Genomic DNA, 18,411 nt, shown 5'->3' on the forward strand with positions numbered 1-18,411 from the left:
GTATGCGTTATCTTGTTTGTACGTACACAACTCCAGATAATGGAAGGCGGTGCTGTAACCGGTGCATGCTACTCTACTGAGGTAATCCTTCCCCATGTTCGTCTATTCCGAGGTGCCATTGGCCCCGAGTTCGTGTTTATGGATGATAACGCCACATCGCATCGCACTGGAGCTGTTGACATGCTTTTTGAAAGTGAGGACATTGTTCGTATGGATTGGTCTGCCCGTTCTGCCGATCTAATGTTGTTAATGCTACAGGGATGGGATACACTTAAATAGAAAGGGTGCAAGAATTTTTGCTGATTCTGTCGAGGCAATGTTAGGAGGGTCAGAAAACTGCTAGTTGGGGGGGATACAAGGACTAATAAATTAACAGTAACCACTGGCAGAGGTGGAAGTGATTCTTTCACTGCTTCTATTGAAATGAGCAGAAGCCTGAAAAACAAGATGCACGATATTTCAGAGAGTGCTGGGAGTCATTGCGGTACAAGTAAACACATGGGTTGTGTTCGGGTAGCTAAGAATAGAAACAGGTGCATGTATACTTGCGTGTACACCAATGCTAGGAGTTTAGAAAATAAATTTGATGAATTTGAGGTATTGCTCAAAATATCAAAGGCAGATATTGTTGGGATATCAGAGACGTGGTGTCACACAGATATAAGGAATGCGGAACTGGAATTTGGGGAATACAATGTGTATAGAAAGGATAGACAAGACAGGAGGGGAAGAGGGATTATGCTATTAGTTAAGAAACACATAAAATCCAAGGAAGTGAAGCCAGTCCACATCGATGGACAGGGCAGTGTCGAGTCAGTTTGGTGTGACATAAGCATAGGGAAATCAAAATTGAGAGTAGGAGTGTGCTATAGGCCTAATGACTCTGATGAGTATAATAAGATATTGTACAGGGAAATAGAGTGGGCCAGTAAATCAGAGAGTCTTATAATGGGGGATTTTAATTTCTCAGATATTGACTGGAATTTGTGGGTTGGTCACTCACACACTAGCAAGGCTTTTGTGGATTTATTGGATGATTGTTTTCTACATCAACATGTTCGTGCGGCAAAAAGAGGAAGCAATACTCTTGATCTGATTTTCAGTAGTGATTCTTCATGCATTAAGAATCTGCAGATAAATGAACCACTAGATGGCAGTTATCACAGTGTGTTGAAGTGGGATTTACTCAAGGAGGTAACTACCATCAGAGGTAAAGGGAAGGGTTTTTGTTTTCGTAAAGGCGACTATGATGGTCTGAGACAGTATTTAAATTCTATACAGTGGGACCGACTGATGATGTTACCAACAGCAAACTCAAAATGGGAAGCATTCAAGGAACTAATCTTGGAAGCTACCAGGCTTTACATACCAACTAAGAAATATTGTTCAAGGTTTAGGCCTAAATGGTTGTCAGATGAACTAATGAGACATGTGGCAGAGAAGAAAAATGCATGGAATACATACAAATTAATGGGTGACATGGAAGCCTATGATAGATATAAGTTGGTCTGTAACCAAGTCACAAAGAAGATTAGGCAGGCAAAGGCAGACTACGAAAAATCCTTGGCAAAGGATGCAAAGAAAAACAGAAAAGAGTTCTTTACCTATTTAAACTCAAGAAGGAAAGGGATGAATCAGATTGGTCCACTGGATATTGATGGTTCAACAGTTGAGGATCCTGCTCAGGTGCCTAACAATCTAAACGAGTATTTTGCATCTACATTCACGCATGAGGAGTTATTCAGGAAGGAGAATGACGTAGGTAAAGTAAACGTTGGCAGTGAGCTAGATGAGTTTGTAATAACAGAGAGGAAATTGGAGGAGAGATTGTTGAGGATAAACATAAAAAAGGCACCTGGGGTGGATGGGATCTATCCAGTTATATTAAAGGAGGCAGCAAAGGAAGTAAGCAAACCCCTAGCCATAATTATGAGAGCTTCCTTGGACTCAGGGGAGGTACCCATAGACTGGAGATGTGCAAATGTAACCCCAATTCACAAAGGAGGATCAAAGGCTGACACAAGTAATTATAGACCTGTTAGTTTAACTTCTGTTCCAGGTAAATTAATGGAGGCACTGGTTAAAGAAGCACTGCAGGATCATCTAGACAAGAATTCAGTTATAGCTCAGACGCAGCATCGTTTTGTTAAGGCAGGTCTTGCCTGACCAGTTTGATTGGATACTATGATGTAGTCACAAAAGAACTGGATGCAGGGAATAACTTGGATATTATATATTTGGATCTTAGAAAGGTTTTTGATACTGTTGCACATGGAAGACTGCTGCACAAATTGGAGCAGTGTGGCATTGGAGGCAAATTGCTGCTATGGATAAGGGGATGGTTGAGTGGCAGAAGACAGAGAGTGGTAATCAATGGACACTGCTCAACGTGGACTAATGTCATTAGTGGAGTTCCTCAGGGTTCAGTGTTGGGTCCGTTGTTGTTTTCGGTGTTTATGAATGATATTGATGATGGTATAGGAAGTTTAATGTCCAAGTTTGCAGATGATACAAAGGTTGGCAGGGTTGTTAAGGACACTACTGATGCTATGCTGCTGCAACAGGATCTGGAAAGGTTGAGCAGATGGGCTGAGAGGTGGCAAATGAAGTTTAACATTGACAAATGTAAAGTACTACATATGGGAAACAGTAACCCCAGAGCAACGTATCAACTGTGCGGTACTACACTGACAGTGGTGGAGAATGAAAAGGACCTGGGGGTAAATGTGCAGGCAGATATGAAGTTCTCTGAGCAGTGCAGATGAGCTGCAAGAGTAGCTCATGGTGTCTTGTCAATGATATACAGGAATTTTTCTAGCAGGGATAAGGAGGTGATTATTCCCTTGTATAAGGCAATGGTTAGGTCACATCTTGAGTACTGTATACAGGTCTGGAGGCCTCATTTCAAGAAGGATGTAGAGCTGCTGGAACGGGTACAGAGAAGGGCAACAAGATTAGTGAATGGAATAAAGGGTTGCTCTTACGAAGAAAGGCTTAAGTTTTGCAAATTACAGAGTCTGGAGACTAGGCACCGGCGAGCAGATCTGATAGAGGTGTATAAGGCTTTGAATGGTTTGAGCATGCTCAATGCCAATGGGATTCTTCATCTTGCTCAGAATAATCACCTCAGAGGGCATAAATTCAAATTGAGGAAGGACGGATGTCGGATAGATATGCGGAAATTTGCCTTTGGCCAGCTGGTGGTTGGTTGGTGGAACCGACTTCCATCACTTGTTGTTGAAGTTGATAGCCTAAACAAATTTAAGGCTGAACTGGACAGGTATTTCGAACGAACGGAGGGGTGAAATGGGAGTGGTGTGTGTGTGTGTTTTTTTTTTTTTTTGGCTGATGCTGAATAAGCTTGCTTTCTTGCATCATATGCCTCTACTAATGCTAATGCTAATGCTAATGTTGATAAGATCTTTCGGTAACATCGCTACCTCAAGATCTTATCAACAACATTGTTCTAAGTATTGACAGGCGGTGTAAATCCTGCATCGACATTAGGGTGGCCATATCTCTTACCGAGGATCACCTCTTCCCTTTGTTCCATCTTTTGCAGTGATGCATCTGTATTATGACAGCTAGTGCTATGTTGCCGTTTTTGAATAAAGTCCCTCTGTACCGTTTTATTTCTGTTGTGTCGGTGTTGTTTCCTTCATCATTTCTGTACCTCACGAGGTTCCTTTGGTATGCTTTTCCAATATCCAGGCTACTCCCGTGAGAAGCTACAGGTGAAAACCTGACCGGTTCTTAAATTTTGCACACCTGTATACTAACATTTGAAACAGCGGCAATCCAAGGATTTTTAAAACTGCTAGTTTTTAAGTTGATTTATTTTAATTACTCGGTGATTTTCACTTCAGTCAATTTGATGTGATGAATTTACGCATCCATCGGTTTATTGCCATCCTTTATTGATCTTTTTTACATAAATATTAAATTTATTGATGCTATGAGTCGTCCTGGGAGGTGTGAGCAGATAAGTAACCTATGAAGGTGAAGTTGTGGGTGTGTTTCTGAAATGATTATGATTTATTTTTATTTATTTTTTTTTTTCGTTCTTTGAATTGTGGAGTGTTGTTATTTACAAAAGCGTCGCTAGTTTCGTTAGTGAAGAAAATAGCATATCCGTGCAGACAGTTAGAAACAAATGAACATGGGATAATAAATGAAATTTGAATATATAAAGAAGATTACATAGGTTTGACAGGTGTTCAATGCCAGCATTTGTGACAGCTGTTATCTCTTTCATCATCATCAGAGTTTAAACATAACTGGCTATTTTGATGTTTTTCTCTTTTGTATTGGAATGGCTCGTCTGGTCAGAGCACTGTACATTTACATAAGATCTTTTAATTTATTAATATGTGCGATTTTGAGCAGCTGAAGTATTAAATCAGGTAGGATTCAACTGAAACAAAATGAAAATAACCTAAAAATGAAATTTGTTATAGGGTATTCTGGATTGAGAAGTACAAAGTAAAACGTTGGCAGGCAGAGATGTTATGAAATTAAAATCCACAGGATCAGCTAAAGGATTTTCATTGCTGAGTCCAATAAGTTCAAGCCAGAACTAGACAAACACTTGGAGTGAATGGATGGGTGAAATGGGAAGGGTTGTTTTTTTTTTTTTTTTGGCTGATGCTATATAAGCTTGTTTTCTTGCATCATATGCCTCTCTCTACTAATGCTGCTAATATACCATTTTGATATATTCAAATATATCAGCTTACAAAGGCTATTGTTATGTGACTAGAATCGCATTTGATCTTTTTCCTTTTAGTTTATTACAAAACTTTAGCATAATTTCTCGAAATATGACGTTGAATGACTATAATGACTAGTGTAATTCCCATTGTTTCTTTTCCGCACTGCTTGTTTACATTTTCTTTGCTATGCATGCAATAACTTTTCGTTTACCTCTTATGATATCGTTATCATTTGAAATTAAATGACTCACAAAATACTAGTTGGGAGTGGGATGCTGAGTATTAGTCATAATGAGTCTAATTTGTTTTGTCTCTTATTGGACAGGATGGATGGATTATAATTGAATTCCGGCACTTGGTCCCTATTTCTAGTTATGGATCCACAGGCACCTGACTCACAGTTTTCAAATTAACTAGTTTGCATTATGCATTAAAATATTGTATAACTAATTATTCATTATCTCTCTCTCTTTCTTACGATTTGATTTCAAGCAGTTTGCCCTTTGTCATTTTTCCTTAAAAGCCCAGAAACATTTAGTAAATGGATGGGTGAAATGGGAAGTTTTTTTTTTTTTTTGGCTGATGCTGTATAAGCTTGCTTTCTTGAATCATATGCCTCTACTAATGCTAACAACAACAGAGACATAAGACAAAGAAAATTGGTGTTTTCTTAAAAAAAAAAAAATAAAAAAATATATATGATCTAATAGCATGATGAACTGCCCGAATCAATACTCTGAAATGATGTGGCATGAAGTCAACAAGGTGTTGAAAAATAGTACAAGGAATATTATAGCAGTCATGTAACAAAACTGACCTCCAATCTTGGAGTGATGTGAGCAGAAAACTGTGTTGATAAATATGCTTTTCCAGTTTGTCCCACAGATATTCTGTGGGATTGGGCTGGCCAGTTCAGATGCTTGAAGTCTTCTTCAGGTATCTGAAACCATGTGTTTGCACATTTTGCATGTTAGATGGTTGCAGTGCCATCTTGAAAGTACCATTGCTGGGTGTATATATGACATCACAATGATGTTCAAATAAGCTCAGGCATTTGTGGAGCCTTCTTGCAAGGTAAAGATATCAAAAGTATGCCGTGAAAACTGCCTCATAACTTTACACTTCCAACAGCCTGTATTGTTAGTACACAACAAAGTGGCTCCGGTGCCTTTTATTCCTTCCTCTATGTGTACACTTTACTGTCAGTGCTGAAAAGCAAAAAATTGGGGCTTATTGGACCACATGACATACATCCGCCCTTTGCTCTATGGTCAGCAATGCAGCCATATTTTCTGATTGGTGTCTGAGATCAGTTGCTTCTGTGAAAGTCTCCTGTGCTGGTGCATTCTTTGTAGGTTTGTTTGGGTAGTGTGAATACTGATACTACGTGAGGTTCCTGCATTAAAAGATTTGGATGCAACCGGGTCATATGGCTTTGCAGCACTTTCTTGCATCACACCATATGACCTCTTCGATTTACATATTTTTACAGATATTGTTTTCTTAAAACAAATCTCCATGGTTCTAATAAAGTAGCAGGCAATATACGTTACCACTTTATATAGAGTAGCCAGATGGGAAGGAGCAGCTGTGCGTAGCACACGCTTCTTGATTAGACCGGGGTTCGAGCCCGTCACCACCAAATACGGAGGATGCGGAAAGGTCAGGGAATGACCACAGCATATTCCCGGAGCAATATGGCCTTAGTTGCTAATGCTCCTAAAAACCAAATAACAAACAAACAAACTTTATATAGAAGAATAATTATTATTAAAAATGAAAGTATGGATGAATTAACATTAAAAATAATATTTAATATCTCATTTACAGTAGGATATTGATTATCTAGAAATGTGAATAAAGTTATGATGTTGATAGTAAAAATCATAACTATTTTCTCATAATGGAATACCATTCTCCCATATAAGTAACACAAGTTATGTATTACATTGGCTCACCATTCCATATACTTTAATATGAAATGATGGGCAGAAAATGAAGGCTAATTTTGTCTTTCTTTCTCAAGACAAGAATTAAACTCACAAAAATTTATATTAAAAGAAAGGCTAAAATAATTTGACTTGCATTCTTTTAAAGTATTAAGATCAGCTGGTAATTCATTTGGGACTTCTGCCAGAATTCATTTTGCAGGTAGTATGGCCAATAAAGAATGAAATAGAAGTGTTACTTCTGGTATACTTTTCCTGTTTCAGGCCATTAAAGACTATATCTGCTCAGGAAACTTCAGATATGAAGTTTTCTGTACAGTGCAGACAAGCTGCTAGAGTAGGTCATGGGGTCTTGCCAATGATATATATATATATATATATACAGGAATTTTCAAGCAGATGCTGATGGGATCCTTCCTCTTGCTCAGATTACAAACCTGAGGGGCATAAACTGAAATTGAGGAAGGACAGTTGTCGAGTAGATGTGTGGAAATATGCCTTTAGCCAGTGGGTAGTTGATTGCTGGAACAAACTTCTATCTGTCATTGTGGAAGTTGATAACTTAAATTCTAGGCAGAACTTAGCAAACATTTGGATTGAATAGATGGGTGAAATGTGAAGGGGTTTTTTTTTTTTTTTTTGGCTGATGCTGTATAAGCTTGCTTTCTTGCATTATATGCCTCTACTAATGCTAATATCACTCAGAGGAATTTTGGATATTTTTTAATTCTGGAAGAAAACATTGTTCATATTTTCTAAGCTGTAACTCAACCTTTTTTTTTTTTTACAGAGAGAGTTCTGTTATTCATCTCCTTCATGACAAACTTCAGTTCTTACATTACACAACCTCATTACATTTTGGCAGGGGTCGGCAATATGCAGCTCTTTGAACATGTAACTGCGGCTCTTTAACTTTTAGCCCACATGTACAACATGCTACTTATTTCTGTGAGCAAATATTTTAGAACATGAACTATATTAAAAATAAATCAAGAAACTGTCCGAACAATGCGAGTCGCTCAATATGTTTAAAGATGAAAACTGCGGCATACGCGCCTGAGGTTGAGAGACCCGCTCAAGAACAAAATCAGTAAAATTTACATTAATTCGTACCGAATTGGATGTTTGTTACATTTTTTCACTATAAATAAATGATATTTCAAAAAATATATTTTTTTAATAAAACACCTTCCCACTCTATTCCATTTCTTACCAGCTTATCCTAGCTTGAGCTGAGCTGCCGCTTTTCAGAATTTTTTTTTTCTTTTTCAATTAAATCAAAAATAGCCCTTCACTCAAAAGAGGTTGCCGACCCCTGTTCTATGGGTTAATTCAGCTCTGACTAGAAGTTCAAATTCAGTCTATATATATTCTGTTCAGAATACACAGTTGCTCACTTAATATTCACAAACTCATTTGTCCACCATGGTTTAGTTATTGCAGATCTTGTTAAATTATATCACACTCTTGACATAACACTAAAATGCCACAGTGTAGTATTTTAGTGTTAATCTCACTATGCACACATGACATTCCATTTTTCCCAAAGTGTTTCATAGAGTTTAAGCCAAGTATGGATTTATGTATAGGCCTACAGTGCCATATTTTGAAGGTACCAAATAAGTTTTGCATTTTGTAACTAATATTATATTCTAAATGTGTAATAATATATGGAAAGGATAAATCATATGTGAAGAGCATATATCTCACAAAATATTCAAGTGCTTGGTCAGTTTTCTCAAGGGCTTCCTTTAATTCTTGATTATTCCTTTAATTCTAAAATACCTAATGATTTTAGAAGTTTTTTTTAGGGCTGCAACCAGCATGTAATGGTTTATATGGGTGAATTCCCATTACGTGTGCTGCTAACCTGGATTGTCCATTGTGTATAAAAAGCACAGGGAAAGCATATGTTCATTCAGTCCTCCACTGCAGATTGTAAGAAAAGTGCAAGTGAGGTCATCATGTATGGATCTTCAGACAGTGATTAAGTTTCATGCTATTAGGAAAATACCACAGAAGTATTATGACATGTTGAACAAACTCTTATAGACTCATGCCCAATTGTATGACACTCTTTGATGTTTGATGGATGCCATTAATTCCAGAAGAGATGTACAGGACGTCCATAGTATCCGAGTATTCATTATCTGAGTCCCCACAGTTACGAGGATTTGAAAATTAAAGAATTAAAGGAAGCCCTTGAGAAAATTGACCAAGCACTTGAATATTTTTGTGAGAATAACCGTCATGGTTGTGCAACAAAAGTTAAGCACAAAGTTGAAGGCAACTAAATGCTAAAGCTAAAGAATGACCCTCTTTATGATTGTGCAGCAAACGTTAAACGAAAAGTTGAAGACAACTAAAAACAATTTTATCTGAAAAAATACAGAAAAACAAAACCAAACAACTCTGGATCCATTCTTTATTCGTAAAACTGAAAAATAGTGTAGCTTCAATAAACTTTACTTAACCTTACATTATTCAACATATTGTAATAAAAAATGTTTGATGAAATAATTGTCTGATTTTTCAGTTCTTTCAATCCATTTTTTACTATGACAAGTACATAATACACATTATGAAAATTTGGTCCCTGTTTTAAGTAGATTTGTTTTAAGTGGATTTTCTGGAACCAATTATCGTCAGATACCGAGGACCCCCTGTATTAGACACCTCATGCAGTTGTGGTCCCAGAGCTGCACCAATCCATCATGTGAAGCATGAAGCACTGGAATGCCCACACACACACACATATACATATACATTGTGCATAGCAGTTGTTGAAGTTTGCAATTGCAATGCAACAACACACTTGCTGGAATATTTTCTTATAAGTGATTCACATCCATGTCATATACCTAGGAAAGAAGACCTGCATAAAATGAACTCCACATGTACTGAACAATGATCAGCATGCTATGAATGGATATTGGACTGAAACACATGTGCCATTGTTAGTGGTACACATGCATGATAAGTAGTGAATGTATTGCATTGGAAGCAATCTGAAATGCTGGAATATAGAATTCTTTACTTTTAGTACTATGTAGCACTCCATTTACCGTCCACATATTCCAGTGTTGTTGCGGGCCTTGGGTTTGGAGGCATTGACATCCTTATTCTTGGGCCATTGGTGCGCTATAGCCAGGGAATCTAATGTGCCATAAACAAACCAACCCTGGACCTGGCTCCATGTGATTACTTTTTTGTTCACTCAGGTGAAGAAGCCACTTCAGGAACTGCTCTGATTACAGGATAATGCCTTAATTTGAAGACACCAGTGTGGCTTTTAGAGGAGCATTGCCTCACTGAGCATGACTAATTGCAGTGCAGTTGATCACATTAGCAAAGGCACATGATGCAAGAAAGCAAGCTTATATAGCATCAGCCCAAAAAAAAAAAAAAAAAATCTAATTTTACCCATCCACTTACTCCAAATGTTTGTCTAGTTCTGCCTTGAATCTATTTAAGCTATCAACTTCTACGACAGATGGAAGTTTGTTCTGGCAATCAACCACACGCTGGCTAAAGCCAAACTTCCAACCATCTATCCTACAACTGTCTTTCCTCAATTTGAATTTATGCACCCTCAGGCGATTATTCTGAGCCAGAGGAAGACTCCCATCAGCATTGAGCATGCTTAAACCATTCAAGGCTTTATACACCTCAATCTGATCTCTTCGCAGATGCCTAGTCTCCAGGCACTGTAATTTGCAAAACTTAAGCTTTTCTTTTTAAGTGCAACCCTTTGTTCCATTCACTAATTTTGTTGCCCTTCTCTGCAACTTGTTCCTCAAGGTGTGGCCTGACCATTGCCTAATACTCCGTAGCCAGGTGGGCAGGAGCAGCAGTGCATAACACATGCTTCTTGATTAGACCGGGGTTCGAGCCCGTGACCACCAAATACGGAGGATGCGGAAAGGTTAGAGAATGACCACCGCACAACCATGGAGCAGTATAGCCTTAGTTGCTAATGCTCCTAAAAAAAAAAAAAAAACCAAACCACCTCCTTATCCCTGCTAGAAAAATTCCTGTATATCATTGACAAGACACCATGAGCTACTCATTTAGACCATCTGCACTACTCAGAAAACTTCATATCTGCCTGCACAATTACCTCCAGCTCTTTTTCATTCTCTACCACTGTCAGTGTAGTACCACACAGTTGATACATTACTGTGGGGTTACTGCTTCCCATATGCTGTATTTTACATTTGTCAATGTTAAACTTTAGGTGCCACCTCTCAGCCCATCTGCTCAACTTTTCTAGATCCTGTTGCAGCAGTGTACCATCATTAGTGTCACTAACAACCCTGCCAACCTTCGTATCATCTGCAAACTTGGACATTAAACCTGATATACCATCATCAGTATCAGTAATAAATACAGAAAACAACAATGGACCCAACACTGAACCCTGGTGAACTCTACTAATAACATTAGTCCACAAAAGGTAGTGGTGTCCATTGATTACAACTCTGTCTTCTCCCACTCAACCATCCCTTTATCCATAGCAGCAGTTTGCCTCCAATCCACACTGCTCCAATTTGTGCAGCAGTCTTCATGTGCATCAGTATCAAAAGTCTTAAGATCCAAATATATGATATCAAAATTATTCTTTGCATCCAGTTCCTTTGTGACTACATCATAGTATCCAATCAAATTGGTCAGACAAGGCGTCCTTCCTCATAACAAAACCATGCTGTGTCCGAGCTATAACTGAAGTCTTGTCTAGATGATCCTGTATTGCTTCTTTAACCAGTGCCTCCATTAATTTCCCTGGCACAGAAGTTAAACTAACAGTTCTGTAATTACTTGTGTTGCCCTTTGATCCACCTTTGTGAATTGGGGTCACATTTGCACATCTACAGTCCATGGGTACCTCCCCTGAGTCGAAGGAAGCGCTCATAATTATGGCTAAGGGTTTGCTTACTTCTTTCGCTGCCTCTCATATAACTAGATAGATCCCATCCACCCATGGTGCCTTTCTTATGTTTATCTTCAACAATTTCTCCTCCAATTTGCTTTCAGTTATTACAGAATCATCTAGTTCACTGCCAGAGTTTAATTCACCACTGGCATTCCCCTCCCTGATTAATTCCTCATGTGTGAATGTAGATGCAAAATATTCATTTAGTTTGTTAGCTACCTGTGCAGGATTATCAGCAGTTTAATCATCGATATCAAGTGGACCCAATCTGATTCATTCCCTTCCTTCTAGACTTCATATAAATAAAGAACTCTTTGCTGTTTTTCTTTGCATCCTTTGAGAAAGATTTCTTGTAATCTGCCTTGACCTGCCTAACCTCCTTTGTGACTTGGGTTCAGACCAGCCTATATCTATCATAGGCTTCTGTGTGACCTGTTAATTTATATGTATCCCATGCATTTTTCTTCTCCACCACATGTCTCAGTTCATCTGACTAGTTCAGCCAGTTCTCATTAGTTCAGCTTCCAAGATTAATTCTTCGAATGCTTCCCATTTTGAATTTGCTGTTGGTAACATCATCAGTTGGTCCCATTGTATAGAATTTAAATTCTGTCTCAGACCACCGTAGTCACCTGTATGAAACCAAAAACCCTTCCCTTTACCCCTGATGGTAGTTACCTCTGAGTAAATCCCACTTCAGCACACTGTGATCACTGCTACCTAGTGGTTTCTTTATCTGCAGATTCTTAATGCATGAAGAATCGCTACTGATAATCATTTCAAGAGTATTACTCCCTCTAGTTGCCTCCCGAACATGCTTCTGTAGAGAACAATCATCCAATAAATCCACAAAAGCCTTGCTAGTGTGTGTCCAACCCACAAATTCCAGTCAATATCTGGGAAATTAAAATTCCCCATTATAAGACACTCTGATATACTGGCCCACTCTATTTCTCTGTACAGTTGTTTGTTATACTCATCAGAGTCATTAGGCCCATAACACACTCCTACTCTCAATTTTGCTTTCCCGGTGCTTATATCATACCAAACTGACTCGACACTGCACTGTCCAGCCATATCGATGGGTTGTACTTTCTTGGATTTTGTGTTTCTTAACTAATAGCATAACCTCCCTTCTTATCCTGTCTCTCCTTCCTGTACACATTGTACTCCCCAAATTCCAATTCTGCATTCCTTATGTCTGTGTGACATTACATCTCTAATATCCCAACAATATCTGCCTTTGATGTTTTGACCAACACCTCAAATTCATCAAATTTATTTACCAAACTCCTCGCAATGAGGAGTTTGGTAAATAAATTTGTGTACACGCAAGTATACCAGCATCTGTTCCTATTCTTAGCTAAGGCACCTCCGTAGCCAGGTGGGAAGAAGCAGCAGTGCGTAGCACATGCTTCTTGATTAGACCGGGGTTCAAGCCCGTCACCACCAAATACGGAGGATGCGGAAAGGTCAGGGAATGACCACCGCATATCCCGGAGCAATATGGCCTTAGTTGCTAATGCTCCTAAAAACCAAATAACAACAACAACAACAATATTCTTAGCTACCCTAACACAGCCCATGTGTTTACTTGTATCACAATGACTCCCAGCAGGCTCTGGAATCTCCTGTACCTTGTTTTCCAGGCTGCTGCTCATTCCAATAGAACCAGTGCAAGAATCACTTTTACCTCTGCCAGTGACTGCTATTAATCTATTAGTCCATGTTTCCCCCCCAAGCTAGCAGTTTTCCAACCCACCTAACACTGCACCCTTTCTATATAAGTGTATCCCATCCTTGTAGAAGCAGTCTCTCCTGTTAATAAGCACAGACCGGGTGGAGAAAAATTCTACCTCTTGAGCATTGCACAATCCGGGGGCCGAATTGATTGACAAGGCTCTCATCATATACTCCCTCCTATCGTGTCTTGGGCAGAATTGCAGACACTTTCAAATTTAACCCTAACTCACAGCTTTTTTTCAACATTTGTGTTGAATTAATGTTTCAACCTGTGTATTAATGATCTTGATAAAACAGCTCCTACCATGCTCCATTCAATGCCTCCTGTGGTCTTCTGTCAAAAGGATGTCAGAAAGATATTGGCGAATCTTGATGCTAAGAAAGCTCCAGGTCCTGATAGTATTTCTCCACTTGTTCTCAAAACCTGTACACATGTTCTTTTCTGCCTTTTTTTCACTTTTTTATTCCAAAGCTGTTTTTCCTTCTACTTGGAAATTTGCTCATCCAGCCAGTTCCTAAAAAGGGTGAAAAATCCCTCCCATCAAATTATAATCCCATTGCAATTACTTCAATTCTTTCTGAAGTAATGGAGAAATCAATTAACCACCAATTCTTAAACTATCTAGAAACCTTCTGTCTGCTCAATGATCGCCGGAATGGATTCCATCAGTGTCGATCCACTGGTGATATTCTGGCTTATGTTACCCATTTATGGACAAATTTAATGGAAAAGTTCGGTAAAACACAAGTAGTTGCTCTTGACATCTCAAAGGCTTTCGATCGTGTTTGGCATAAAGGTCTTCTGAACAAGCTTCCATCTTATGGTTTGCCAACTGTTTTTTATAATTGGTTATCCAGTTTTCTCTCTGACAGCTCACTGAGGGTGATGGTAGATGGCTCCTTGTCTTCTAACTTTTCCACTAATGCTGGTGTCCCCCAAGGTTCAGTTCTTTCTCCCACTCTTTTCCTCTTATATATTAATGACCTTCTTCCATTGACTGGAAATCCTATCCATAGTTTTGCTAATGATAGCACATTGCATTCCACTTGGCGCCTCCGTAGCCAGGTGGGAAGGAGCAGCAGTGCGTAGCACACACTTCTTGATTAGACCCGGGTTCAAGCCTGTCACCACCAAATACGGAGGATGCAGAAAGGTCAGGGAATGACCACCGCATATCCCCGGAGCAATATGGCCTTAGTTGCTAATGCTCCAAAAAAACAAACAACATTCCACTTTTCAGTTTGAGAAACCTCATCCTGCTCAATCAGCTTCAACTTCTCGATTATTCACTACCAATTGCTTAAAAGCCGATCTCCAGATAATTCTTCGGTGGGGCAAAGACAACTTAGTTGATTTCAGTCCTTCTAAAACTCAGTCCTGTCTTATATCTCGTAAAAAAGGATTCTTCTGCTCCTATGGTTATATTTGGTGACACTCTGATTTCTAGGCAATATGATATATCTCTTTTAGCTATTACCCTGACTTCTAATCTCTTTTGGCATGAGCAAATTACAAATATTGCTTCCTCTGCATCTAAAAACTTGGTTTTCTCTTTTGCTCTCGACATTACTTTTCTTCCAAAAAGCTGTTCACTCTGTACATATCTGCCCTACCATGGAATATTATCCCCACATCTGTGACGGTGCCCCGAAAACCCCTCTCAGGCTTCTAGACTCCATTCGGAAGAGGGCAGTTAGGTTAATTAATGACTCATCTCTAACAGAGTCTGTCCACTCTCTGTCTCATAGATGTTCTGTTTTTGCTGCATGCCTTTTCTACAAATACTTCTATGGGTATTATTCTTCTAAATTGGCTTCTTTAATTCCTGCTCTCTCTTTCAAAAAAGTCTGAACAGGTGCCACCACCAGCCTACATCCATTTACTCTCCAACTTCAAACTCACAGAACCAACTTTTCATCTTCCTCATTTATTCATTCAACTGCCGTTTTCTGAAACAACTTTTATATGTATTTCCTGAAAATTACAGTCTGCAGAAATTCTAGTCTGCTGTCAACAAATATCTTCTTTCGTCTTCTCAACCTCCAACCCATTCACGGTACTAAGTACTATATTTTCTAATATCTCTTGTGTTTGGGGTTTTCATAAAAAAAAAAAAAAAAAAAAAGCTTGTTGGTTTAAACAACCAAAACACTTTAATGGCAGTGATTTGCAAATACATTACCAGATCAGAAAATTCAAGAAGTATTGCATATCCAGTGGCACAATTGGAACTGAATCTGTATTGTGAAAAGCTACATTGGAAGAACCAATTATTAAAATTAAGAACCAATTCTGTAAATGATTAATTAGCTAATTAATAATTTTCAGGATATGAAAATATTGTAGGGTTAAAGCAGTAAATTCGTAACATGTGATTCAGATTTAGTTATGTGTATGCTAGGTTTATTTCTAACTAAATTCTGTTTGCATTCAAAACTGAAGATTTCATGTATAAGTTAATCAGGTTTAAATTTAACAGCTGCATTAAACATCAGCTTTAACATCTGCATTGAAGCATTACAAATTTGCATGTTCTTTGAAGTTAATTTACCTGTTTTTTCAAACTAAGCAAGAATAATTAAGGGATTACCTATAAGGAATCTTTAGAATTAGACTAAATAGATCTCTCTATCTATGATATTAATTTTTTATGTTAACTGGAAAGAAACGAATTTGTTGTGCCTTAGTCATTAGAACTTTAGTTTGAGTTGTAGCAGAATGATACAAGATAAGCAAAATATTGGTGTTAGATATCAGTACATGCATGCGACAATGACTATATTACACAATATTCATAACCATGTATTGTGTAAGGGACTTAGAATGGAACAGGCATTCTGTGTGTTATCAAACAGCCAGCCTTAAACACTGATGGATCCAATATCTTTCTATTTTAGATGATTTAGGAAAAGTCTGGTTGGCTTGCCTCCCTAAAATCCACTCATGCATACCTTGATGGTAAGCCCTGTTATGTCACTTTTTGGTGTCAGCAAATGTGTAGAGTGATTTTCAAGATGCCTGGTCAGTGTGAAGAGGAAAAGACCAAACCCTCCAGCACATGACACCACAACGAAACAAATGGCCCTCAGTCCCCAGCAGCTTTCACTTTCCCTCTTACGTCAGCAAGACGATCAGAGTGGAACCAGAGGGTGCTAAGAATCTTACCCAGAGATTCTGGGTAAGATAAATCATCGGTGAAGATAGGATATTAGAATTGGAAAAGGAATTAGAAAATGTGAATTTGAATGTTATTGGCTTGTCTGAAACACAAAGAAGAAATGAATCACTTATAAGTTTATCAAGTGGAAATCTACTGTACATCAATGGAAACAGTGAAAAGAGCAAAGGTGGACTTGGCTTTCTGGTTCATAAAGATATAAAAAACAACTCATCACTCAGGATTTCTAAGAGGTACAAACTAAAGGTTATAATGATATATGCACCAACATCAAGCCATGATGATGAAGAGGTTGAAGAAATGTACACCGAAATCAAGAGGCTTAGATGAACAGAAAACTCATTACACCATTATTATGGGGGACTTCAATGCTAAGGTTAGAAAGAGACAAAACAGCACAGAAAGGGAAACTATAGGCAATTTTCGAAATGGTGAATGAAATGAAAGTGGTGAAAGACTTGTGGAATTTCCAGAATCTTGAGGGATTTCACTTTTTTCAAGAAAAGGGTGAACAGAAAGTGGACTTGGAAGAGCCCAAATGGATTAACAACTAATGAAATTGACTTCATCCTTACTAACAGCAGATATATTGTGGACGATGTTACCATCCTGAACAAGGTAAATGTTGGAAGTGATCACAGAATGGTAAGATGCACACTTGATATAGATGTAAGAAAAGAAAGAAAAAAACTGACTCGGATAAATAATACCAAGGTTTTTGAGATCACAGAAGAGGAGAAAAAGCAGTATGTACTGGAACTTAAGAACAAGTTTGAGCTTCTGAAGACCTTTCATAATAATAATAATAAAGATATTGACGAGGAATACAACAATTTTCTTAAAGTGATAAAGCCTGAGAAGCTTATAGGTAAAAAGAAGCTCAAAGAAGAAAAAATTTGTCAAGAAACACTTGTCATGATGAACTGAAGACAACAAATGAAGAGCAAGATAAACACTGACAAGGAAAAAATTTAGTATGCTGGGTTATGCAAAGCCATTAGAAAGAGACTCAGAGAAGACATAAGAAGATCTAACACAAGAAAAGTAGAACAAGCATTAAGGGAAAATAAAGGGCTTAAATGCAGGACTTAATGCAGTCATAATTTGCTGCATAATAAAGGAGATAAATCAGAAATTGGAAATTATAGATCGATTAGCTTGTTGTCCCACATCTACATGTTGTTCACAAGGATCATTACTAACAGATTAGAAAGAATACTTGACAAGACCAAAAGAGCAAGCTGACTTTAGGACAGGATTCTCAACTATGGATCACCTTTACGTAATATCTCAGCTAATAGAGAAAGCAAATGAATATAAAACACCATTATGCCTGGCATTTGTGAATTATGAAATGGCATTTGACTCCATACAGCATAAGGCGATGTTTCAGGCACTGGAAAGAAAAGGCATAGACACCCCATACATTATGATTTTAAAGAAAATATATGAGAACACTACCTCCTTTATTAGACTAGACAAAGATGGTATCAAATTTAAAAATGAGAAAGGAGTTCGACGAGGAGACACAATATCTCCAAAGTTGTTTACTGCTGCTTTTGAAGAAGCTTTCAGAAGAGTAGACTGGTCGCAGAAAGGAGTCAATGTGAATGGAGAATACCTAAACCATTTACAATATTCAGATGACATTGTGATCATGAGCTACAATCCCAAAGAATTAGAGGAAAATCTTAATCAGTTATGCAGAGTTAGTAAGGATTTCAGACTAATGATGAATATGGCTAAATCAAAAGTAATGATGAACAAAAGTAAGTACGGCACAGAAAGGGATAAAATCATTGAAGGAACAGTAATTGAAAAGGTGGATTCGTATTCTTATCTGGGACAAGTCATTAGCTGTAATAATGACAAATGGCCGGAAGTCAAGAGGAGAA

At 38.1% G+C, this 18,411-nt stretch overlaps 1 protein-coding gene across 1 annotated transcript in view; it reads left to right on the top strand.

Annotated features, from left to right (window-relative positions):
- Positions 1 to 4,164: 4,164 nt before the first annotated feature.
- Positions 4,165 to 18,411, top strand: part of LOC150079836 (FGFR1 oncogene partner 2 homolog) — a 44,013-nt gene continuing 29,766 nt past the window's right edge. The window contains exon 1 of the mRNA XM_090383465.1: positions 4,165 to 4,403. The gene's annotated coding sequence lies outside the window, so the exon portion shown is untranslated. The remainder of the gene's footprint in view (positions 4,404 to 18,411) is intronic.

This window comes from Mastigoproctus giganteus, chromosome 10 (genome assembly GCF_048544385.1).
Source record: "Mastigoproctus giganteus isolate SK-2022 chromosome 10, ASM4854438v1, whole genome shotgun sequence".
NCBI lineage: Eukaryota > Metazoa > Arthropoda > Arachnida > Uropygi > Thelyphonidae > Mastigoproctus > Mastigoproctus giganteus.